Below are 27,701 nucleotides of genomic sequence, written 5' to 3' on the forward strand. Positions count from 1 at the left end.
AGGCTGAAGTGCTAGTTGTCTCCCTCTTAGGCCAATTGGAAAAATAGAAAGTAGGGTGGATGTGTTAATTCTTTAGTGTGTGTGTGTGTGTGTGTGTTTGTGTGCATGTGTCCAAATCCAACTCTGCTCCCATGGGTGTCTCAGTGGAGCTGTTTGCTGCCCCCTGAAACTCTCTACCAACAATGGTGATAATCAGCATCATTATAATCAAAGAGAAGCCATTATTTATTGATAATTTTACTGTATAAGAGCAACTGTGCAAAGCGTACCACACGTATTATACCCTGACATCCTTTTGAGATAGCTACAACAGCCCTGCAAGAGAGCTACCCTGAGCTCCACTTGACAGATGAGAAAACTAAGGCTCACTGAAGTTGAATGCCTCGCCCAGGATAACACAGCGGAGAGGTGGCAAGGCTGGAATTTGAATATCTGGGTTCAGCTTATCTCAGAGACCACACTCTTTGCATCATGGCGCTGTAAAGAACAGCAGTGATGTCCCTGAGTTGACACCACCCCACAGTTGCAGAGACTCCTTTCCTCACTCCTAGATTTATAGCCTGCTTCCCACAGACAGGCAAGCTGGGCAGGCAAGAGGGATTTAGGGAAGTTTTCTCAAGGACACTGTGTTCCTTGAAACTATTGGCGTTTATTTTCCAGGTGAGCTCCTGAGGAATAAACTGTGAAGAAAAGACAGTTCCAGGCTGGTACTGTAATGACCATCTTTTTCCTTTTTGCAGCTGGTTAGAATTTGAAATAAAATGAGCTGTTCCTGCTAATGCAGTTTGTAGAACATTTTACCTTTTGTTTTGAAAGATTCTGTACCAAAGTAGCAGCTGCCACTTGGAGGCTGAGTGTTAGGGAGTCACATGAGAGACAGGGTTTTCTAAGAATACAGTCATTCCAAAGGGTTTAATGCTATGGCTGACTCTCATTTCCCTGGCAAAGGAGTAGATTGTGGAGGGAAGCAGGCATTGAGAAGTCGAGAGTTCCCAGATGCTAATCAGAGGACTTGAACATCTTTGATTACAATGAAAGATTTTTAGTTATGGTGCCCCTTAAGTCCAGCATGGACATATGAGAAATAAGGGGAAAGTTCAGAAAACCACTTGTTGAATTGGGACTTCTGAGATGCACTTGATTAGTTCTTGGAATCTTTAAAACTTAGCTGAGAATTATGTTCAATAACTTCACATTCATGTTTTACTTTAACCTATCTACCAGGAGTTTCATCTGCTATCCTTTCTTCCACCTTCTTACATCTCATCCTCTAAAACAGTTGTACTTTCTGTTGTTCATACATTTTTAAATATCTTTTGTTTCATTAGAAAAAGGAACACTTTTATTCTTTCCTGTTCTAAAAGTTCCCATTGTACAAAAGAGAATGAAGTAGAATACTGAATCTACTTCAATGTAACTTCTCAGAGATAATCACAGTCCAAATTTTGATAATATCATTTCAGACTTTTTCTTTGCATGCACTCATTTTTTATGCAAACTGGTTCTAGTTTGACTATTATTTTGCTAATTAATTTTATTTTTAGAAAGATTTTCAGTATCTTTCCATGTCAGCCCTTATAGATCTACTACATTTTTTGGCCTCATAATTAGACCATGATTTGCTGCATAACTATCTCATAATTATTAAGCCAATCACCTATTAATGGACATTTAGGTTGTTTCAGTTTTTCACTGTTACGTACAGTGCTATAATTAACATAATTTTATAACTTTATTTGCAAGGTAAGTTCGTGGGACAATTAAATATGAAAACCTTAAATGTTTATAGATTTTGCCAAATTCCTCTCCAGAAAGCAATTTATATGCCCAGCAGAGGATATGAAAGCGCCTCACAGGATATGGAGGATATGAAGGTTCTAACATTCTTCTCAATATGGAATACTATAAATGCATTTATTTTATTATCAGTGAAGGTAAGCACATTGTTATATAATTATTAGACATTTGTATGCCTGGCAAAAAGGTTTTGAAGAAGAGTATGCTGATGTTTATATCTGATTGCTGGCATATGTACCTTATCACATTTTCCCATTAGAGTTGCTTTATTAAATCAGCATTCTTGAGTACACTCCCATGAGATTTACTCATCAATGCAACAAACATTCAGTACGGTGCCAGGCATTATGCTTGGCAATGATGGCAATTTAAAAATGAAAAGAGAATAGATTCTCTTTTCAAGGAGCTTAGTCTTTAAAAGAATACCCAACATTGATGAAATTGAGACACAGAGAGGTTGTGTGCATCATCCAGGGCCTCGATTACACAGGAATTTACACTAATATCCCTGAAATCGTTATCCAATATTACCATCACACAGGTCACAATGTGGATAATTAGAATTAAGGCTGTATTAATCTTTACTAGTGATAGGGAGTTCTATAAAAATTACCTACATTGACAAATTTATATTTACTCAGTCTGATAGAACTTTTTAGGAGTTCATATATCAAATTAATTTACATCATGGAGCTCATCTTAATGAGCCCTCATGAAATGTTGGCATTGAAAGTGATCTGTTCAGTAGTGGTTGCAAAGATAACTGGTTTGCCAACCCCTGTCCCCTCACAGATAGCAAAATATCATGATAGACTTTGTCTTCAAGGTTAATTTTTAAGAAATTATTTCTATTTCTATTTATGTTTAGTTTATTGCTTACCTAAATGAGAAGGGGCTGGTTTCTCTGATCATTTCTCAAGTCACCCCAAGCAATTGTTAAGAAAGAGTAAATGCTATGGATGATAAACCATTAAATGTGATTTTTTTTTGTCAGTTTAAGCCATCATTTTAAACTGACATGAACTTTACCATTTCCAAAGTTTAAATTACTACTCTGATTCCCATGGTCTTTAGAGATGGAATGAAGTCCTTCTACAGAGTGGATGTTCTCTGAAGAATGATAAAGTTTATAGTTTCCTTTCTGCAAATAAAAAAGTAAAGCATAAATGTCCCATATTGGAACAAGCAGTGCTATGGAAGAAAATGAATGCAAATGCCTTCTGTTGTGCAAGACTAAATGAAACTGTAACGTGAATTACTTTCTAGCTCAGACTCATTGCTACTGCCCAAATGACTGTGTTTCTCCTGTTTTAAAAATCATTTCAATTTTCAACTAAATGCTGCTAGCCAAGTAAACAGTGTGTCTCCAGCACTTTTTATAATGCTTTCTGAAAGAGAAATATAGACAGTATGAAAGAAAAACAAAGCACACTCAGCTCTTCTTTCAGAGTCTCACTGCACATTCACAGGAGTCCTCAGAGACTTGTTGAACTTGTGAACTTGTCCATTCACTCATCTGATCAGTCAGTGCCTGCCCAGCATTTCACCAGATGGGCATAGGGTGCTTGCCCTCTGTTACAGGTCCAGCCCGTGCTCAGCCCATCTCAGGGGCCCCGCCCATCTTGGCTAATTGGTTGATAGATAGGCACCAGGTTATTAGTTGGTCAACAATCTATGAATGGTTGTTGGGAGAAAGAGGAACCCATTCATTCATTTAGCAATTTTTGGAAGCCTACTCTATGCAAGGATATGTTATTGGTGCTGGAGAGCCAGTGGACCACAAGACAGATTGGGTCTTTCTAATCCTGAAATTTAAGACTGTAGTAAGGGGAAAGGAAAGTGAAAGGAAACAAGGAAGCAAGCAAAAGACCAAGATCATACCAGGTAACAACAGATTCAGTCATAAAAAGTAAACACCGATATGATGGAGAATAACTGGAAAGGGGTAGGTGAGGAAGTCCCTCTTAAAAAGGGGGCAGTAGAGATGAGACCTGAGTGACAAGAAGGATGACCATGTGATGATCTGGAGAGATTACTGCAGATGAAACAGCAAATGTAAAGGCAAGAGGGGGCCCAGTGCAGTAAAGGGATAGATAGAAGAATAACACATCCAGGATAAGGACAGGTTCAGTGAGGGAGGCAGGGGACAGTATTTGATAGGGCCTCATGTAAGGCACTTGAGTTTTATTCTAGGTGCAATAGGAATCCTTTGCTTAAAACTAGAAGTGACGTGGTCTACTTTGTATAGTTTAAGAATTATTCTAGCTGCTCTGTGAACAGTAAATTTTACAGTGGAACCAGGAGAACAGTTAAATGACTGTTAGTTAATCTAGGCAGGAGATTGTGGTAGCTTAAATGAGGTTTTTAGTGATTGAGAGGGAGAAAACTAGAATGCTTTAGGATATATTTAAAGGTATAGTCCATAGAACTGGCTAATAGAAAGGATATACGGAGAGAAGGTAAAGCAAAGAAGGAATCAAGGTTTGGGGCCCAAGAACAGGGACGATGGTGGTGGGAGGTTTGTGGCATGTAAATCTGTGGTTCTATAGTGGGCAGTTATAAAGTGGAGAGACTAGATGCAATAGCTGTTTGTTTCTTTGCTTGTTTGTTTTTAAACAAATGAATAATCTGTTGTAAAAGGTGATGGTAAACCAATGAGATTCCCTTTTTGGGGATTTGCTCTGCAAGCCGGAGAGGGAGAGAGTTGCAGAAGATCCAAGGTGTGGTGCTGTCAGAGCCAAAGAGGTCATAAGGAGCTCTCTATGAGCCAAAATTTTAAGGAAGCAGAAACTCTTCATCTAGGAAGCCAGTTGCAGGAAGGAGAGTATTGGACAGTGAGAAATAAACACATCTTAAGGAATCATCAGGGTACATGTCCCAAGAGGTAAATGGGAGGTGAATTTTTGATCCCTAGAGATGCCTCCGTCTTTCTTCTATTCTGGCCATACATATCCTTCCAAAAACAGACTCTTCTCTTGATGTGACTTGAGTGGGTTTCTATTGTTTTCTAATAAACTAACCTAATTGAAAAAAATACCTCAGCACATGGAGAACCACAAAGATGAGTAAGATAAAGTCATTGTCCTCCAGGGGTTTACAGCCTAGTGAAGAAGAAAGGATAATAATACCAAGAATTATTAAGTAAAGTCCAAATGGAATGCTAAGGGTGTTAAAATGCTATTTGGGGAGGGGGCATTGGTATTACATGTTCTTTTGTAAGCAAACAAAAGAATAAATGTACAAATGGCCCACTGGAATTTGCATCAAGTAACAGAAACTACAAGTAAAAATTTCTATTAGGAAATATACTGCATTATATAAGGTGGAATTTCCCAAATTTTGATCATGGTTTTTCCTATGTGTGCATACCACCTGGACTATTATTTACTTAATATTTTCATTGGTTAAACTCACTTTAGTAACTTACTTTATTTAACATAAATACATACTTTATTTAACCTCACCCTGATCAGTGATAACTGCTCCCAACTACTGATCTCCCTTCTGTCCAGGACTGTGCCATCTACTTTACACACATGACATTTTCACAATTAAAGGCAGTAAGAGTCCCAGTTTTAAAAGAGAGAGCCAAGACTCAGAAGTTTAAGTGTTAGGTTGAACCATATGAAATTGCCATTGTCATAGATCAAAGCCAGATGAGTACTGGCAATTTCATGTAGTTCAATCTAATATTTTACCTGAGCACACAGAAATAGTAAATTTTAAAATTAGGTTTCAGATACAATTATATCTGGCTCTAAAACACTAATTCTTTCCTCTACTTTCCACACTTCTATACAATAATATTAGAGGGAAGAGGAAACATGTTATGGGGGAAGCTTGTGTCACAGAGGACTCTATTCTCACACGACAGTGGCCCCATCAGGGAAAGAATGACTGATAGCTTTCCAGAGCAAGTATGAGGATTGGGCACAAAAGAGAACCAATCATTTGAATGCATAGCTTATTCTTATGTCTATTTGTTGTTTGAAAGTTCTCTACATTAAATACTTTAATGTATTAAAAAAAAAAGTTAAGCCATATAGTGAAAGCCATTTCTACAATAGCATACTTACATCGTAATGTGGCTGAGATACAAAAATAGACATTTTAATCTCCCCTCACCCTACAAAAGCACTATTGTTGGTCATCAGTAGTGTCTTCATGCAAATTGCTCCCTTCAAGTTCACTCTAAATTTCAGTGAACAGCATTCCAACAGAGAGGTGAGTTCAATCGATGACATTCACGTCTAGTGAAGGGCCTTCTTTGTAGACATTCTTATTAATTTTTATATCTTCACGTCCATGAAGATTTCATCCCTGAGCTGAAACCTCTACCCATCAATGAAGGTACCTCCATCTGTAGTTCTGTCATTCTTTCTGGTTAGTAACCCAGGACAGAAATTCCTGTACACTTTTATTGCCCTCAAACTTAGATTCTGCTTCCTTCCTTCTTTACTTACTTCCTTCCTCTCTCCCTCCCTCTCTTTTTTCTTTTTCGTGATTTCAGCCTTGTAGAACAAATCTGTGAGAGGAATTGCTGATTGGACGTGGGCCCCTATATCCTGAGTAGGCAGTGGGAATAGGCTGAGGTTGCTGGTGGAAGAGACATGTTTCTTTCCAAGCTAGCAACTCCTACTTCTCAGCAATGTGCCCCAAAAGCAAATATTTATCACTGCATGCTACAAAATTTCCCAAATGTTGTTTCTGAAATATTTTGAGAAAAAAATCCTTTGTCCCCACTGGGTAGATAAGTTTGGCCAGTGATCCCCCAAAATGGTTTTTGAGGAACATTAGTCCTATGGAACACTGCAGCATAATAACCAAGACATGGAAAAACATTAGCAGATGAATGGATAAACACAATATGGTATATATACATATATGTAAATTGATATTATGTGTGTATATACTTGTATCACATACAGACATATGTGCATGGAATCCTACACCTCTGCTTTTCAGAGTCTTAGATACCTGAAGCTAAACAGCAGGAGGTGCCACAGAGAGAGAGAGAGTGTGTATGTATATGTGTCCTGCATCTGACTGTACAAGGAGCTTGTTGGAATGCAGAATCTCGGGCCTAACCCCAGATCTCCAGATTCCAAATCTTTGGGGAGTGAAGCCTGAGAATCTGGGTGACTAATAAGATTCCTGTATGATTCTTATGCCCTTTGGGTACTAGAATCATAGACCCTGGCAACAAAAAGGCCCAGATTTGCATCCTGATGCCTCTGCTCCCTGGCTGAGATGCTCAGGGGTCTCTTTTAAGAAAGCGACACTGAATTGAATCCTGCATGTTGGTGCGTTTTTCTGTCTGTTGGACCTTGAAACAAAGAGAAGACAAGGGAATTTAGATCCAGCATACTGTATCCCACTGTGCCGGATCCAGCAGAATTCTTCAGAGTTCTTAATTGTGACATTTTAACAAACTGTTCTATTCCCATTTTTTTAATGCAGTTGGAATTGAGGCTGCTTTTGGCTCTTTGTTTTGCTAAGGGAAATGCACACATTTGTTTCTTCTCCTTTTAGCTTGAATTCCTATAATGCACATATTTATATAGTCCAAGGAGGCAAGAAAGAGAAGTAGGACAAACTTGTGCTTTCAAGGCCTGCCATGCAGACCTAATCAGGGACATGTCAGGCCTGTAAAGATGAGCCAGAAAGTTGTTTGTTTGTCTTTCTGAGTGTAGGCCTTTTATCATCTCTGGTCCCATCTAAGTAGCTTTCTTAAAGGATGAAGTATATTATCAGGGCCTAAGAAGCAACTTGTAATTATGGGCTCAAGTGGACGCATGTACTATTTAAAAGTACCAAATGAAAGAGAGACTTACGAAGTTTCTGCTGTTTAAGCTTGACCTTGGAGCCCTGGATGAACTTACCTTTCATGTAACTGTCTCTTATTTTTTTCTTCATTTTAAAAATTATGAAAGTAATATAATACATGCCATTGTACATTATCACACAATTAAGTCAAAAATGAAAGCTACTCCATACTAGCCACTCCAATTGTTAATCTTCCTAGATTTTTATAGGTGTTATATTAATATAAGTAATACACACACCCAAGTGATTATGACTCTTTGTCAATAAGAGAAACCCAGTTGAAAATGGTGTATATATTCATACTGAAGTGAAATATATTAGCTTCAGGAATGGCTTGTTCCAGGGGCTCAACAGGGTAATAGTTTCTCTTTCATCTCTCCATCTCTCAGCACTGCCTCATTTGCCCTCTTCAATGGGCTTTCCCTATGTGTTAGACAGGATAGCTCTCTGAAGACCTGGATTTACTCCAGATCCTGAACAGACCCCTATCCCAAGAAAAATGTCTGCATCATAATCCTCAGAGCTATAAATATGTTGCCTGACAATGCAAAAGAGAATTAAGATTGCAGATGGTTTAAACTTATTAATCAACTGACCCTAAAATAGGGATCTTACCTGAGGTTATCTATGTGGGCCCAAACTAATCAGGAGTGTCCTTAGAGGTGAAAAATATAGGTAGGAGAGTTAGAGTCCAAGAAAGAGATATGATGAAAAAAAATCAAGGTCAGAGGGATGAAAAGTGAGAAAGACTCAAACTACTGTTGCTGGATTTGAAGATGGAGAACGGGTCCAGGAACCAAGGAAATGGATGTCCTCTGAAAGCTAGAAAAGGCAAGGAAATTAATTTTCCCATATAGGCCCCAGAAGGAAACACAACCCTACTGACACATTGAGACTTGTGTCATATTTCTGACCTATAGAATAATAAGATAATAAATTTGTGGTCTTTTAAGCCACCACATTTGTGGGTGATTTGTTCTAGCAGCCATAGAAAACTAACCATGTTTCCACTCTTTACTTAGAAAAGCAACTGAACACTATACCCCAGTGTATCTTTTTTCATATTATAGGACTTACTTGTGGTTTGCTTTTTTACTTGTTTGTTTTCTCTACATTACTAATGTGATGTAGGATAAGCAAGGACAGGCTTAGTGGGTTGAATAGTGGCCCCAAAAATATGTCCAAGTCTAACCCCTGGTACCTGTAAATATGACCTTATCAGAAATAGAGTCTTTGCAGATGGAATTAAGTTATGGGTCTCAAGATGAGATCATTTTGGATTTAGAGTGGGCCCTAAATCCAATAATGAGTATTCTGATAAAATTCGAACAGGAAAACACACAGAGACACAGGGGAAGGCCGTGTGAAGATGAAGGCAGAGAGAGATTGGAATGATGCCTGTACAAGCCCAGGAATGCTAAGAACTGCAGACCAGAAGCTAGGAGAGAGGCATTGAATGGATTCTCCCTCAGAGCTTCTAGAAGGAACCAACCCTGCTGACACCTTGATTTCTGATTTCTGACTCCAGAACTGTGACAGAATAAATTTCTGTTGTTTTTAACTACCCAGGTTATGGGACTTTGTTATGGCAGCCCTAGAAAATGAAATACAGATTTTGAAAGCAACTGGTTCTCCTGCATACCTTCCTTTGGCCTGTGGCAAAATAGAGAAATGGAAGGTCAGATCATGTAAAGCAATATAGGAGTCATTTCAGTATCCATTTCTGGTAAATATGATTTGTGATTTTTATTTTCTAATGCCATTTTGTTTAAACAAATGACAAAATTAGTTTACACTTCAGAGTCAGCTCCCAATGGATATATGATAGAGAGGCGGATGCAGTGTGATCCAAGTGGCAGAGCAAAGTGAAGGCTTAGGCAGAATATTCCTCTCCAGTGATGCACAGCATCAGCAGTCTCTAAGGGTTCTGCGTAAGTAGAATTAGTAAATAAACAAACAAGGAAAAGAGGCAAAGGGAGGGAGGGAAGAAGGGAAGACAGGTAAAGTAGACACAAATCTATTTATAAAAGCAAACTGTAAACAACAAATCCACACAATCTTCCTTTTGGGGATTTTATCTGTTCCATGCCAGTGATTCTAAGGAGGGGGCTGCCAATCCCCTTTTGATCCCCTTTCCCTGCTACAAAGTATATTCAAATGTAGACAATCATAGCATGCTTTTCTGCTAACCATGGTGACTGGGATGGAGATTGGGCTGAAAATCAAGGTAGGCTAGTCAGAAGCCTTCCAGGGATTTTTAAAATTTGGATTTTAAGGATAAAAAGTCTCTTGCTATTTAGGCTCTGGTTAGTTTTCTATGGCTGCTAGAACAAATCACCCACAAATGTGGTGGCTTAAAAGACCACAAATTTATTATCTTATTATTCTATAGGTCAGAAATATGACACAAGTCTCAATGAAGAGAGGAACATTTGAATACCCAGTAGAGCATCTTTCTCAAATGAAGCCCTTAATTTTTAATTCATAAATGTTGCTAAAAATGCTCATAATGTGCTTGGTGTCCACTACAATGACCTGAGCTGGCCATCCCCCAACTCTACCACCCCCACCACTACTGTTTCAAGTCAGATATTAGAAATGCAGGAAACAATATTCCAAGCAGAGAGCTAGGAATCTGATTCTTTTTGATCAGTAAAGCACCAAAAAAAAAAAAAAAAAAAAAGGCAATAAGGCATGGCACGCAGGTATAATCAAAGTACATAGGCGCGTTTACTGCACTGAACTTTTTATAATCTAGCTTCTGACATGTGTGAATTACCAGTGGGCCAGAAAGCCTTGCTTAATTGGCAGCCATATTTTAACCACAGGCCTGAATAGTTTGGGGGAAAAAAAGGAAAAAAAGAGCAGATGTTGAGATGCCTGTGTTCAGGAAGAATAGTGTATCACTGTGCATCTGCAAACCTACTGAAGGAGACAGACCAAGTCATGGAAATTCATGACAATAGAGCAACTCTAGTTCTGCATGTTGTACCTGCTGGGAGCGTAGTGTAAAGCCTGTACTTGGCTTTCAACTTCCCAGCACACAAATGGCCTTGGCTCCTGGACCTCCCTGTTCCAGATTTTCTTCCCCTCATCAAGGCGCACTACAAAAGCCACCTTCCCTCCTTTAATCCTGGAAAGAACTTGAAGGGAATAGATCACACATCTTCCTAAACTGGAATAATTAATATATGCTGTAAGAGGAAGCCATTTGGGGCCAGTAATTGAGTGAAGAAGTCAACCAGTGTCACCAAGAATTGGATTAACCAAGAACTGCAGGTTCCCAAATAAGAATTTTTTAATTTTAGCATTTCCTCTGAGCTCCTGGCGAATACCCTTTCACTTTTAGCATGCCTGAGACTTGCTCTTTCCATAGCCTCTGATGTGCTTGCTTTCTCAGAGCTTTTAAATTTGATCATGGGGCAGGAGCTAGCAGTGTTCCGTGGCTCCCCCAGGAACGTGAGTCTATGATGAATGTTTCATGTTTTCCATCTGTTGGAGAGATAAACGTCATTAGTAATTCTGATTGGCAGGCCCAGTGTTTAAGGTTTTTGGAATTATGTGAGTCTGAGGGTCACAGGAATTGTTCTACATTCAGATATTTACAAAGCATAATTAAATGGAATAATGATGTGGAGTTCTAGAAACCATATGGCTTTGTTACATTTTCAGGCAGCTTTCCCTTCCTCCGTTTCTACCAGCTTCATCATTCATTTCTCCCTTCCTCTAGCTTTTCAATTTATGGGTTTTGCTTTCAGCCCTCAAAACCTCTGTGAGCTTATGCCATCTCTTTTCCCCAAATGTCTCATTTGGTGGCTCTCGATACTGCCTCTCTGTTGTTTTCATCTCCTCAGTATCCAAAGGCCCCCTCAGGCTTCATAGATCAAATCTTCCACTCTGTCATTGTCCTCACTTTGCTTAATTAGATAATATCTCAGGCAGCTCTGAAGGCACTAGGTGCTATCCCAGTGCTCAGTGGGACTGTTGTAATTACAATCTGAAGCCTCACATCTCCACCATCAGCTTCTTCTGTACTATACTTTTTTCTTTCCTAGTCGGCTGAGAGTGAATAATGAAAACAGTCTTTTCTTAAATAGAAAAATAAAAATATAACTGAGTTCTTCTCTCTTAATGGAAATTGAGGCATATCTGTCTGCTTTTGGCCTGGGAAAAGGAACAGTAAGGTTAAGAGTTGATGATATATACTGTAAATGATCAGAGTGTTTGAGATTTTTTTTTAATGACTTCTGTTTTTATTGCCAAACTAACAGAAAATCTTTGTAGAGAATTTGGATGTTTCAGAAAAGCACACAGATGAAAAGACATCAGGTATTTTCATCTTCCAGATCTTGTGTGTGTGTATTATATTCATATTAATCTATTTTCACACACACAAAAAGGTCAACTGAACATAATGTTTTCTGACTTATCTAACTTAAATGGAATGCATTGTGGACATTTAAATTTTCATCATGGTCACAGGAACCCCCTGCCTTACGCAGATGGACCACACCTTCTTTAACCAGTCCCCTATAGCGAACTGTTAGTTGGTTTCTAGTCATCAGTTAGTCCAACAATTCATGGGGCTAGTGTAAAAAATGTTGCAATCAACATCCTTTATGCACAGCCATGATAGTTTTAAAAAAGAAATAATTATTTCTTCAACAAAAATTTTTGAAGTTAGGTTTGCTGTCTAAAGATAATGACATTTTAGTGGGCATTGGATATTTAGTAAGGCACCCCGCTGAGTCATGCAGCCCATCTTGGTTTGGGTTAGAAGAGAACACCCCATGCTAGAGGGGCTCTTTCCCAGTCTTTGCTCATCTTACACAAGTCACATTGGATTCGTCATCTTTCTGGCTTGACATGCTTTGGAAATGCCAATAGATTCCTATAGTGGTTCTCAAGAATGCTTCAGGACTCCTAGTGATTCAGCAGCAAGGTCATGTATCTCTGGGCCATCAGTTATATCAGGGGCATGTTCTTCATGTTTAAACAACTGGCAACTGGAAACAGTTACTCTGGTTTTATGCCAAATTAGAAAAGGAAGTCCAAAGAAGGGGAAAAATATATGTTAATGCTTACTGATCACCAATCCGATGCTGACATTGTACTCACTTTGAAAATCTTGTAATATAGGTGAAGTCTCACCTTCATTTTCTAGCTGAGCTAGATTCAGACCCGTGTCTACTTGATGCCAAGGATCATGGCCCTTCCTCCCTGCTAGAACTCTGTTTGGCAGTTTGACTTCGCAGAGCAGAGCCCCAAAAACCGTGATGAGCCTGCATCTAACTTAGGTCCATTGATCTCTTGTCAGTTTTTGCTTTCTTTTTTTAATATCAAGTTGGTGTGCGTTTGCCTTTCCAAGTGTTAGAAAGCAGCTTGCCCCTTCTTTTACACCTCTTCATTAGGATCCTTGATATATCAAAGTATTCTTCTCTTTTCACCTAAAAATGCAATATATATTCATGAATCCTTTGAATAGTGTTGTACATGGGGTGCCATTCAACCTGCTTTAACAAGTCTGTTTATAAAAGGAAGACTTATTTGTTCTGGGAAGTTAACATTCTGACTCAAAGGGAATCTTAAGTGTGGGCCTCAAAGTGATTTGTCTCCATGTGTATTGACTAAATGCTTAAGGAGAATTCTTAATTCTAGACCAGATGTTTTAACAAACCAGATAGTGGACTTGATGAGCTTATATCCACAAACTGAGGACTCTAGGAAAGATAATGACAATATAGCATAGGGATTACAAGCACAAACAGAAAGCTTTAGAACCAGTCTTTAAGCCTCAATTTCCTTTTCTCTATAATGGGGAGATGTAACAATTATTAGAGAATCACTGTGTTAAATGAGCTCATGAGCTTTCAAGTGCTTAATAGGGTGCTTGGCATGTGAGTTCCATCTCAGTGGATGACATGGAGGAAAAGATATTTTAAGAAGCAGAGAAACTCATACATTAAGTTAAACTGCCGTTCCTAGTATAAAAATCAAGGATAAAGTATCCCCCTTTTTTCTTTATAACAAAAAGTGCTATGAATCACCTAGAACCTTCTTAAAGTTAATTTTAATCTATTACAGCAGAAATTCTTTGCTTCTTTTAGAACTATGCCCCCCTGCCTACATTGGAGAACCTGATAACACTTTGTACTCTTCATAGGAATGTAGACATTCACATCACATCTTGCAATTTCAGGGACACCAATCTATTCCATGTTAAAATCCCCCAAAATAGAGTTTGTGAGGCACACTTTCATTTATTTAAAAAAAAAATCAGAAAGGGGTGGTTATGACCCACTCAGGGCTGCATTTGGTTATATCCATCCCCAAAGCCAGAGATCCTAATCATTGCCATATGCTGGATACATTCTGTGCCCTTGAACACCCATAATGTGAAACGGAAGACAAATAGGGAAATAAATAAGTACAGTGCAGTGTGGCAAGGGTGACAATCAATGCATATACTGAAAGGAATGATTTCATCATGAGGCGGGTTGGGGTTGGTGAGGCAGCTGCAAATATCCCCAGAACATCTCCTACTTAATCCTAGGCTGGTAGCACGCGTGCAGCAGTGGCTCCAGAGTCCTTCAGAACCTTGGGAGATTCAATGGACCATATGGCATACATTTTCTCAAGATCAGAGTCCCAGATTATAGGTAACACAAAGAATCACCTATGTCCTCTCCCACTGAGTCCACCTCCCTCATCTACATTGGACCAGTAGAGCAGAAGGTATGTGAGTGAATGGAAACTTACCAGGAGACATACTTTCACCCTTTGTTTGGCATGTTTGATCTCATCTATAATATTCTATGAGTGCCTGTGATACTCCTGCCAAGACTTGAAATTTCTGAATTCTTGATTCCAAGTATACAGAGGAGGGAAGAGACACACAATTCATGGAGGGCTCTAACTGTGTTCCAGGGCTGGAGGCATTGCTTGTTCAGCAAAGGATTCTAACTTGGAACAAATAAGAAAGGGAAGGTACTAAGAAAATGGACTGGCCATTCAAGAATGCTTGAGACATGAGAGTAAAACTAGAGCAATTTCTCCCACTTCTAAGTGCATTGCTGACTTCATTAGTGTTAGACCATCACTGCTTAGTATTTTCCCTTAGACGCACCTAAATTCAAATCATAGCCTTACCACCTGTCAGCCATGGGCATTACCTGACCTCCCTGAATAGTGGGTTATCATGCTTTGAATGCCTACTGTAAATGTGGTAGTGTCCTAAGTGATTTACATATATGGACACAACCCACCCTCAGCACAGCTCTGTAAAGAAGGAATTACCATTTTTACCACTGGATATTGTTCAGGATCACACAGCAAGTTGGTAGAGCAGAAAATAGGGTCCCGGTTATCATCTCCAAAGCTGGCACCCTCATTCAAAAGGCCATGGTGTCAGTTTCAGCATTTGTGAAAGGGGTATGATGCTAATCTTTTTTCAGGATGGTAGGAGGTTTATGTGAGATTGATTCTGACAACCAGTGCCATGAGGGAATCCTTTTGGAAGAATCCATGAGTGTGGGAGAAGTCAGGGTGGCCCCAGAAAGTCAGGATGACCACAGCAATCAAATCCACCCTCTACATCAACTATGCTTTTCATCTCTTCTCTTTTTCTCACCTGCCCGCCTTCTGCTCTCTTTCCTTTTATGCTATTCCCAAGTGATTGTTTAAATGGGTTAAAACGATGGCATTTCATTTCCTTGCAGTCTTCATTTCTGGCTAGACTGATCATTCTTAGTAAGCAAATGAATTGACTTTTCCCAAATTTTCTGGGTTAGTATGTTTCATTTCAGTTGCAGTATGTTCGTTCAAAGGTGAGTGATCAGAAACCATTGTCAGAAAGTCAGCAACACACTCAGAGGTAGAGAGCCAATGCAGTTTTATTTGTGGTTTTAATTATAGTGTATGCTCAGGATTTTTGCATTGCTGTTATTCTGGTCAAAAGGATTTTGACACATAACCAACTCTTCCATAAATGTTGTTTGAGCCCTGGTTTTGTGCATAATGCAGGGCTCACACTAAGCAAAGAGAAAGGGACTCCCAGATAAATCAGACCTGGTCTAGTTCTCAGCATGGGGCAGGGAAAGATGACAGGCTGCATAAGCAAAGAGAGTCTTAGGGAGGTGAAGACAATGGACTGTGTGGTAAGATTGCTTCCATCTGGAATGATGGCTTTCTGAAGGTGGTGGCAATTCAATAGGACCTTAAAGGACATAGATAATCTGGACTAGGGTATGGTAAACCAGGAAGGATGAAGGACATTGCAGCTATGCAGAACGTATCTAGAGAAGACCACATGATTAAAGGGATTTTATGAAAGTTAATTTTTATAAAGGAAAATCACCTCATTCACTGTGGAAATAAAAAAGGAAGGAATCAAATTAACATCTGTGATCTCATTTCTTGCGGTTCTCCCCTAGTTCACAATTCCTCCAACACAGTACTGCCTCAGGGCCTTAGCACTTGTCATTCCCTCTGATCTGAACACTTTTTCCAGAACTTTGGCTGACTGATTCTGTTGTGTCTTTCACATCTCAGTTCTGGCAACCCCTCTTAGAGAGAGTCTGACTCTGTGATGAAGTTGCCTCCCCTCACTACCCTATTCATGCCACCCCCCACATCCACTAACCCACATATGCACCTCCTCAGTGGTCACTTACCATGATGGCATCCATGTTTAACACCCTATGCCTGACACAGGAACTCAATCCAGTATATTCCTAGTCCATGCCCACCCATGTATCTACTTCATGTCAAAATTCTAGTTTTCATGTGGTCCTAGGAAATTGAAATTCTTGATTTTTCCTTCTATGAAAATGGAAGTGAAAATGCTTCCTTCTCTTCAAGCAGTGGTTTTCAGCTTGGCACACATTAGAATCTCCTGCAGAGCTTTTGAAACCACCAATGCCCATGGCTCACCCCAGACCTCTGCACGCAAGCCCCAGGCCATGTCAGTATCTTTATAAAGCTTCTCAGGTGTGTCTAGTGGAAAGTTCTGGTTGAACACTGATGCTTTAGAAGGAGAATGCAGTGCAGTCACCTTCACTGGTAATATTTCTCTTTCTGGCTTGCTCTGGCACAGTAGGAAGGAGTAGCAAGATTGGGGGGCATAGGGTTAGCCAGGTCTGAACAGGATACAGTGTGGAAGGCAGAAGCAATATACATTTCCTTCATTTCACAAAGGGTAAAGGCACGTCTGTTGTGTGCCAGGCACTGTCCAGAAGTAGTTCAGAGTTAAGGAACCAGACAGAATTGTTGGCATTCTGGTGCCCTCTTTAGGTTCCCTGAAATGCTGCCATGTATTGAAGATAAGACTACTTGACCTTAGGGTTTGGTTATGAACCACGAAGGATGTTCTCATTTAAAGACCAAAGGAGATTTTTCTTGGATCTTCACTCAACCATTGGTGGTGTTTCTCAGAGTGCAATAGCATGTTCCAGAATTGCTACCCTTTTCAGAATATGATGCAGAGTATTGCCTTAGTCCACGAAGCTTGCTGTGCTCTTGTTCTCTGACCTCTCTTGCTAATATTCCTCTCTTCCCTTGGAACACTCTATCCATACTCACCTCCCTGTGCTGGGACTTGGGATAATACCAAAGAGCAGTTGCCTCCTTAGGGACATGATTCCTGCCATTCCCTGGGCCTGTAGGCCTCTGCCTTCACGGGGTCCCACGGTTTGCTCTTGCCAGGGTCTGCTCAAGCATCACCTCCTCAGAGAGGTCCTCCCTGACCTCTTTATCTAAACAGTTCCCTAATTCCTCTCCATCTCTCCTGTGCTTCATTTGCTTTACAGCATTTGTATATTTATTGTTGAGCTTTTCATTTTCAGTTTTCCCTAAGAGAGCATAAGCCCAAAGACAACTGGGATCCTGTCCTTCTTGTTCAATGCCACATCCCCAGTACCTAACACAGTGCCTGCTATGTGATAGGTGCCCCAGAAATACTTGTCGAATGAATCAATTTAATAAGGTTTTATTCTCATTGTATTTGTATGTTTATCTTCCATTTAGGCTTACTAAAATCCTAGATTTCTAATTAGAGGCAACTGCATTGCTTTTTAAATGAGTTAGTATAAGGGAAAAGAGAATGCATTTAAAGAAAAATGTTAAATAAAAGCATAAATGGTTCTCAAGTGTGACCCAACTCATGAGAGTGATAAGAGGATAACTGACCTTCAGGAAACATGAGTCTAGACGGAGGCCAGGAAGCAAAGACAGAAGAACAAGCCTATAAGTCAAGGGAATACTTTCCAGGCACTGAAATCAGGATGCTGAGCGATAAACCTTTCCCACCTCCGATCACAGTCTTTTGCAACACTGAGGTACAGTTCAGTGGGAATTTACTGAGTCATTGGCTGAGCCCAGTGTTGAGGGGTGTGGGGAAAGTGTGATTTAAAACCCAATCCCATCTTCAAAGGGTGAATGTCAGACATAGTCATGGGCACATGACAGAAGACATCAAGATGTGACAGATGCTGTAAGAAAGGCACAAAGAGGCCACAGAAGAGCAGCATTTGTTTCTCCAGGGGGCAATCAGAAACCCCTTCTCAGAAAAGAAGTTTGAATAGGGGCTTGAAGAATGGGCAAGATGTTGATAGGCGGAAATGGGGAACAAAACACTCTACACAGAAAGGGCAGCTGGAGCAAATCCAGGCAGAGTAGTAGGAGCAAATAATTTGAGGAAATGAGATCACAGGGACAATGAAAAAAAAAATATGGAGCTTAATGCAAAACTCACGCAGCCCTTTCTGTTTGCCCTCTTTCATCTATCTTTGTAGAACTCATACCAGGTGCATCACCCAAAAGTCATTTCAGATGGTTTTGTCCACATCCTCACAGAGAGGAGCTTCAGGAAGGTGTCTCTACTTGCAAATAACCAACCTCAAACCCTCCTTTTTCTTTCTTTAAAGAAAAGATCTGGAAAAATCCTGTCATTTCCATTGTAAGCACAGAGGCTGCACACAACTGCTGCCCTAGATTTGCATTGAAGAGATGCCTGACCTTGATAAAAACTCTGGAGAACAGTGACATGGCTTGCCAGAGCCCTGAGCAGCACTGTGGACAGAGAGCTGCTCTCCATCAGCACCAGGAGTCCAAATAAATCCATCCTCAGAACTATCAAGAGTCCCCGCAAAACAAAAGGCTCGTAATGCACTCCTTCATCTCAAGGGGAAAAATATCCTTGAAAATAGATGTCCCCTGATAGCCAAGTGCATAAATCTCCCTGCTCCCTCTGCCCAGCAGCCCCCTGATGGGTTATTAATGTCCTTTGCATGGCCTGTCCTGCTACTTTGCAATACCGTGCTCCCCATGTGTCCAACTCATGGTCTCAGTATCCATATTTTAAAAGTTAGCATGATTTAATGTGGTACTTTCTCTTCCCGATGTGTTTCAGAGTTAACACCCTACTTAATTTTATCAAAGGTCTTTGTCTTGAGTTACAGGATGGAACAGAAAATTCTAGGAAGGATTTTATAGTATTGAATAATGCATAGAGAAATGAACCACTCTTCCCAGTTGTTCAGAAGCTCCTGCTGGTCCCTCACTGTCTTCCCGCATGCTAATATCTGAAAACATCCACTTGGAAGATAACCATAGGAGAAAAATAGTCTCTCTCTCTTTCTTTGTCTCTCTGTCTCTCCCTGTCTGTCTCTATCTCTGTCTCCTCACTCCCTCTTTCTCTCTCTGAATAAGAGAAAAAAATGGTCCATGAAGTGAGTCTCCCTCTTGATCTGCCTTTGTTATTAACATCTCATTTTAAACCAAAGTGTGTGTCACCGAATGTTAATGACTGTTATGCAACCTCAATTTAAGGAAATAAACTTTAGGGAAAACTGAGTTAAACAAAGTTAAGTAGGTATATTTATGGAGGTCATATAATGAAGCCTTTAATAGTCAGCTCTGCAGTATTAATATTCAAGAGAGCTGTGTAATTTGCAGCATTTCCCAAATTTAGTGTTTCCATGGAACCCTTTTTGATACAGTATCTAGAGAGACATAAGTTCATCAACTGTGTTAAAATAGCAAAAAGAGGCCCGTCTATGCAACAGATGCTCAAATGTTCCTTTGAAATTCCAACTCCCAAGGGCAGTTAGGATTGTTGCCTGAAGAGCCACTAGGTAGGTCAAGTCACGAGAGTTGTGTTCAGCTGCAAGGAGAGGCATGAGGACCTCCCCCAGTTGCTAACCTTGTGTGCATAATGAGAAGCAATTATGCCTACTTGCAAAATTGTTCACAGAATTGTTGAGATGGCAAATCTGAACTAATGTAAGTAGAAACGCTCAGCGAAGTAGCAGATGCAAAGCGTGCATCCAGTTAATAGTAGCTGCTATTCCAAGGCCCGCTAGGGAGTACTTCTCAAATACCACTGTGCACGTAATCACACAGGTGCTTGTTATGGTGCAGATTCGATTCAGAGTATCTGTGGTCAGGACTAAGATTCTGTGATCTTATGCTACTGAACTGGGGACCATACTTTGAGAAGGAAGCCTCTCAGTGATGCAAAATGAACAAAAACAGTCTCCACTTTTAAAGAGTAGTAATACATGGAGGGAAAGTAGACATGCAGCCAACTAGCTAAATGGCAGGCAGAGAGTGCTGGTACAAAGAAGCCACTTTGGAGGACAGAGTTATTCTTGCTCACCCAGGCCTTATGGGGGACTTTTTACTTTAAGCAGATTTGGAATGATGAGTAGACTTTGAGCAGGCCCAGAGTACTGGGTTCTGGCTGTGCCAGGAAGGCAACACATTTATGAAGGTGGGATAGCATAGCATATAGTAAATTTAGGAGGTGCTCAAAGTTGTAGGGAGCCCAGAGCATAAGGTGTGGTGAAGAGGCAGAGGTAGGCATATAGTGGGCCATGAACCTGCATGTCTGTGTCACAAGTATCAACACAGCACAGTGTAGGAGAGTTTTCAACATATGTATTGGTTGTCCAGGGCTGTCAACAAAGTACCCCACACTGAGTAGCTCCAGATGGCAGAAGTGTATTGTCTCACAGTTCTGGAGTCTAGATGTCAGAGATCGCAATGTCAGCAAGACCATGCTTCTTCTGGAAACTGTACAAGAATCACTTTGCCTGCCTCTTCTATAGGAATGCTATGTGATTCCCGAGGAGCTCCTGGGAATCTGAGCTCCATCAGTTTCTCCCTCGTTTTTCACACACAGGGTTCAATAAAAAAATAGTGACTCGAAATGTCTTTTTCCCAAGCTTCTGTAAGAAGCAATGGCCTTCCATCATTTCCTGTTGCTCTTGCCCAAGGGAAGACTAATGTAAACACTATCCAGAAGATGAATTTTGCAGGCAGGTGGAAGGGGACACTGAGCTACTTGTTTTTTCAAATTAAACCATCCTCTTGAAAAAACATGGAACTTTTAAAAACTAGATGGCTTTCTTTCTTTCAATTATATGTTCTTTGGCTAGACAGATGAATTTATTGTCACCAGGTTACACAATATTTTGTGTTCCAAATAACACTGATTCCTAATGTCTTAGAGGTTAACAGTGTGAAAAGAGTGTTCCACATATAACCCCTACCGGTATGGGCATGAGCAATAACAAGTCTTTCAAGCCCATTCTATCAGACTGATTGTCCATCCCAGACTAATTCAGAGCATCCTTTCTCTGTTAAAATGAAGAAGAAAGTTGGTTGTACTATGTGGGCAGAAGAAAGGAAGATGTGGAAATAAAAAAATGTGAAGTGAGTATCTTTTTCAAGGCCTGTGAACAAGTTGCAGGCTCTGTCCTTGCTGCCATCTCCATTTGGAAAAAATAAGCCCAAGTGGCTGGTTGGAGCTAGGAATTAATTTTAAACCATATTTAAAGATGGCTAAGAAACACATTGCCCCGAATCCAGGCTGTGGCTAGTCATCACTTAGCCCCACTGAATAAAAAAAGATGCAAAAACACTAGGCCCCAGACATATTAGGCACAGACCAGCAAGATTTGACATCCTTATTTTCTCAGTCTTGTCCTAAGCAATATAGGACATTGGCCAAGAAAGCATAAACCTTGGAAACTGTTAGGAGAAAATAAACTGTCCTCTGCAGGTCAGGCTTAATTTTGCAAACTCCATTTCATGGGCTTAATTGGGCACTGGGCACTTACAGGGGAATTAGCTTGAAATTTCATCTCTCCTAAATCTTCTCCAATCCTTCCAGCCTGAATTAATCTCCTCTCTTTTGTTCTCCTGTAGCATTTTATCTGCACCTCAATTATAGCTCTTATCACAGTTCCTGTGGCATTACTATTATTTCTGTGTATCTTATCTCATCTACTAGACTCCAGGCCCTCTAAGGAACAAGACTCTGTCCTAGTCATTTTTGTATTTCCAGCACCTAGGGGAGAGAGCATGGTATGTCCTCATTAGATATGTATTGAAGAACTGAAGGATAGAAGTGAAAGAAGGATTTTGTGGTTTTTCTCTATCATTATCAAATGTTACTTTCTCCTATCACACAAGGTCTCAATCAAAATTATTTGAAGGAGAGTTCTGGAACACATAAGAGATCTGGAACATCCTATACACGGCAATCAGACAACACAAAGAAATAAAAGGCATCCAGATAGATAAGGAAGAAGTCAAACTGTCCCTGTTTGCAGATGACATGATATTGTACATAAAAAACCCTAAAGAATCCACTCCAAAACTACTAGATCTAATATCTGAATTCAGCAAAGTTGCAGGATACAAAATTAATACACAGAAATCTGTTGCATTCCTATATACTAATGATGAACTAGCAGAAAGAGAAATCAGGAAAACAATTCCATTCACAATTGCATCAAAAAGAATAAAATACTTAGGAATAAACCTAATGAAGGAAGTGAAAGACCTATACCCTGAAAACTATGGGACACTCTTAAGAGAAATTAAAGAGGACACTGATAAATGGAAATTAATCCCATGCCCTTGGCTAGGAAGAATTAATATTGTCAAAATGGCCATCCTGCCTAAAGCAATCTACAAATTCAGTGCAATCCCTATCAAAGTACCTATAGCATTCTTCAATGAACTAAAGCAAATAGTTTCAAAATTCATATGGAATGACAAAAGACCCCGAATAGCCAAAGCAATCCTGAGAAGGAAAAATAAAGCAGGTGGAATTACGCACCCTGACTTCAAGCTCTAATACAAAGCCACAGTAATCTAGATAATTTGGTACTGGCACAAGAACAGACCCATACACCAGTGGAACAGAATAGAGAGTCCAGATATAAACCCAAGCATATATGGTCAATTAATATACGATAAAGGAGCCACGGACATACAGTGGGGAAACAACAGACTCTTCAACAGCTGGTGTTGGCAAAACTTGACAGCTACATGTAAGAGAATAAAACTGGATCACTGTCTAACCTTGTACACAAAAGTAAACTCAAAATGGATCAAAGACCTGAATGTAAGTCAAGAAAACATAAAACTCTTAGAAAAAAAATATAGGCAAAAATCTCTTGAACATAAACATGAGCAACTTCTTCATGAACCTATCTGCCCAGGCAAGGGAAACAAAAGCAAAAATGAACAAGTGGGACTATGTCAAACTAAGAAGCTTCTGTACAGCAAAGGATACCATCAGTAGAACAAAAAGACATCCTACAGTATGGGAGAATATATTCATAAATGACAGATCTGATAAGGAGTTGACATCCAAATTATATAAAGAGCTCACATACCTCAACAAACAAAAAGCAAATAAGCCAATAAAAAAATGAGCACAGGAGCTGAACAGACACTTCTCCAGAGAAGAAATTCAGATGGCCAACAGGCACATGAAAAGATGCTCCACATCGCTAATCATCAGGGAAATGCAAATTAAAGCTACAATGAGATATCACCTCACACCAGTTAGGATGGCCAGCATCCAAAAGACAAACAACAACAAATGTGGAGAAAGGGGAACCCTCCTACACTGCTGGTGGGAATGTAAACTAGTTCAACCATTGTGGAAAACAGTATGGAGGTTCCTCAAAAAACTAAAAATAGAAATACCATTTAACCCAGGAATTCCACTCCTAGGAATTTACCCTAAGAATGCAGCAGCCCAGTTTGAAAAAGACAGATGCACCCCGATGTTTATTGCAGCACTATTTACAATAGCCAAGAAATGGAAGCAACCTAAGTGTCCGTCAGTAGATGAATGGATAAAGAAGATGTGGTACATATACACAATAGAATATTATTCAGCCATAAGAAGAAAACAAATCCTACCATTTGCAACAACATGGATGGAGCTAGAGGGTATTATGCTCAGTGAAATAAGCCGGGCAGAGAAAGACAAGTATAAATGATTTCACTCATCTGTCGAGTATAACAACAAAGCAAAACTGAAGGAACAAAACAGCAGCAGACTCACAGAACCCAAGAATGGACTAACAGTTACCAAAGGGAAAGGGACTTGGGAGGGTGGATGGGAAGGGAGAGATAAGGGGGGAAATGGAGCATTACGATTAGCACACATAGTGTAGGGGGGGGTACATAGGAAAGGCAGTATATACAGAGAAGACAAGTAGTGATTCTAAGTATCTTACTACACTGATGGATAGTGACTGTAATGGGGAATGTGGGGGGACTTCATAATGGGGGGAGTCTAGTAACCATAATGTTGTTCAAGTAATTATACATTAATGATATCAAAATAAAAAAATAAAAGATCTGGAACATAATAGGTGACTTTCAAGGGAATTTTGGGGTAAGCCTTTTCAGAGATTAAAGGAGTCAACATAAATATATATGGAAAACTCAATTTAAGTAGCCCTGCTTCTTTTGAAGAGGTCTGTGAATAGGTGGGGATGCAGGCAGACTTTCTATCACTGAGAGTTCATGAGGTTGCAAATATCAGAAATTGCCTTTGAATAACAAAAGTGAAGTAATTTTTTGGAAGGATATGGGGATTTGGCATAAGGGCAGGGAATGCTGAAGAGCTGGGTTCCAAAAATGTCAGAAGGGAGGCACATATACAGTAGAAGGGAATGGCTTCAAGTCATAGTTCAACCCATGCATTGCTATAGGCATAATTCAGTGTAACCCCTCGTTCTATCCTGACATCATGCCATTTAAGGTCCAAAACCTGGAAAAATAATCTGGTTGCTCTAATTTGGATTATACACCTACCTCTTGGTTCAGGATATCGTCCATAAAAGAGATGCAGTCCCCCAAGAGATATGATTCTCTGAATAGAAATCAAGGTGCTGCTAATAAGAGAAGGGGGGAGTGAGCACTTAGAAACCAAAACACAGCTAATGCCCACTACAGTCTTCCTTTGGGAAACATCCAAATTAGAAAACTACTCTAAGCAATAAAACTCTCTTAAAGTTAATGGGGAAAATGAGACAGTAGAAAATTTTTATTTATCAAGTGGATTAAACTTGAAATTCAGATATAACACAATTGGACAAGTGCTGTCAAATATTTCACTCATCATTCATGTGGCCCACATAATTTAGGAGTTTTTTACCCTTTTAAGTTGCTTACAAAGCCATTTTTTAATAGAAAGATGAAAGGACCAACCTTGCAAGAAGTCATGAAATAATGACTAAACCAGAAATTAGAATTTCTTTAATTTCATTAAGGTAACTGAAATTGTCAACCCTTCTGTACTTCTCCTGAGCCAAGTTACAGGTTGGAGTAAAGAACAGTTTATTTAGTGAAATAGAACTTTAGGAATTGCATTATTGTCCATTACAGTCTCTGACTTTAATACTTGAAAATTACCTTTTGCCAGCACATTCTCATTGCACATCTCCTATTAATATTAATAGCTTAGCTTTTTAAATGCTGCTCTCTAACAGATGCTCTACTAAGATATTTACATTTATTTTTCATTTAATGTTTCTAAGAACCCAAGGAGAGTACATGCTTTCAGTAGTACAAAACTAGGAGCCAGAGAAATTATGTAACTTGCCCAAGGTTGCAGAGCTAGTAAGCAGCAGAATGGTCCTCATAAGTATATATTTCTTTCTATATTTTTACTTTTTTAAACATTGTTTTATTGCTCATATACTCTACAGCTGCCACATCATTGATGGAAATAGCAGGTTGTTCCTATGCCATGAATCAAACAAACAGGAGTATAACTCTCTTTATCTGGAAAGAACAAACCTCATCTGGCCAGACTCCTGAATTGCTCTAGCTGTCTGTTTACTTGAAGGAAAGCAAAGGTCCCTTCTCTCTTCCCCACTTCTGTTTCCCCTGTGCATCAAGACATCTGTTTTTTTCAGTAACATAGTTTGACCTTTTTTGCATTACTACAAAAAAAATATATAAAACTCTGTAGCCTATAGTTTATATTTTGGCATTTGTGTGTTTGTGCTAGTCATTCAATAGATGGGTGATTCCTCATCAAAGTAAAATACACCAAGCCAAGTGTGAAGTTACTTTTATAAATAAACCCAATTTACAGCTCATTTTCACAAGTTACAATTCCTAGGCTAAATTTTCCAACAGGAGTTCAGGCTTTCATGCCTGTACATCCCAAACTAGACCCTAATAGCAATGCAAATAGAAAATTAGTCTCACAGCTCTGGTAAGAAAAGCCATAAAACTTTCTTCTCTTGAATTTAAATACTAAAATTTTTCTCAAAATATATCATTATTCAGCAAGTAGTTATTGGGTGTCAGTCCACAAAACATACCAAGCAATACAGACCTACAAAAAAGGAGCATGGACCTGGCCTAAATAAATACATCCTGAGAAATGACTTTAACAGTTGAAACTCAGGACCTCTCTTTAATTTGGGTTCCCCTAAAGCAGATCTTGAGACAAAGACTTGTACACAGGGAGCTTATGTCTACGGTGAATGCAAGGGGTGCAAGCAAAGAAGCGAGGAAAGTAAGAAGGAGAAAAGCCAATAAAGTTGGTGCTAATGAGCAGGTGTGGGCAACCAGAGCTCATCCTTAGAGAAACTGTGTGGAACACGCCCAGGAATCCCAAGACAGGAAGGCAGGGAGGCTGAGGCATTTAACCCCCTGACTTTCATCCCCCAATGTTTGAAGACTGCATCCAAGAAGGTTAACTCCCCCACCTTCTAGCTGTGCCTGCTTGCAGCAGAGCAAGCCTCCTTGGGTTAAGAGAGGCCCTCAGACAGAGAAGAGACCATAAGAAGGGAGATTTATCAACATCTGCAGCAGTTGGCTAAACTCAGGTGCCAAGGAAATATGGTGCAGGGCATCCTCTGTGTCTGCTACAGGAGCACAGTTACTTATCCCAGCAGATGTAACAATACTCAATATTTACTAATCAGTTATTCTATATCAGGCACAATGATAAGCTTTTTACAGATATCATATTTGATAATTGTAAGAACCCTGTGAGGGAGATACTATTATCACCCTTCTCTAGAGACAGGGACATAATTAGGACATTTGCTCTGGTGACAAAGCAAGTAAATGGTGGTGGTTTGAACATGGGTAGCATGACTATAAAGCCATGGTCTAAACAGCACTTTGCTCATGAAGGGCAAGGTGCAGAGAAAACAAAGGCACCCAGAACTCAAAGATGGGGAAAATAATGAGGCATGTAATCCTCAGGGAGGTCTCCATGGAAGAAATATACTTGAGTAGTACTGTAAGATTGATAAGTGGAAAAGTACAGAGAAAGAAAGGAGCCTGCGCATGATAAGGACACGGAAAGAGGGAGGTGGAAGGGAGGGAGCTGCAACATAACAAACATGAATTCAGCAAAATGTCCACATTATAGTGTCACAGACTTGGCCCTTGCTACAGGGTTAGGCGTATACAACGTTGCATGGAACTCTGTTAATTCAATAAATACGGATTGAGCATCTACTTTATACTTGGCATGGGAAGTAAAGAGGTTAAAAATACTACTACTAGTAACAACAACAACAGCAGTAATAATACTAAAGCAGTCATGATGTGCTAGAAAAGAGCATGTGTTTCTGACCTAATTGAACTTTCCTACTAAGGCTGAGAGGCATGTTGGCCTCTGAAGATCAGGGATACTGAGCTGGTAAGCTGAGGGTATGAGGCTGTCATCTTGGCCAACCACATGGGGAAGAGGCAAGCTTATTTGAGGAATGGACAGTCAGTATCCTGGCTTTTTT

The 27,701-nt window shown here is 39.8% G+C and overlaps 1 protein-coding gene across 2 annotated transcripts in view; it reads left to right on the forward strand.

Moving 5' to 3' along the window:
* SYNPR (synaptoporin) overlaps positions 1-27,701 on the forward strand; it is a 265,051-nt gene that overhangs the window by 179,574 nt on the left and 57,776 nt on the right. The gene's annotated exons all lie outside the window — the stretch shown is intronic.

The sequence above is a fragment of the Manis javanica genome, chromosome 3 (genome assembly GCF_040802235.1).
Source record: "Manis javanica isolate MJ-LG chromosome 3, MJ_LKY, whole genome shotgun sequence".
Taxonomy (NCBI): domain Eukaryota; kingdom Metazoa; phylum Chordata; class Mammalia; order Pholidota; family Manidae; genus Manis; species Manis javanica.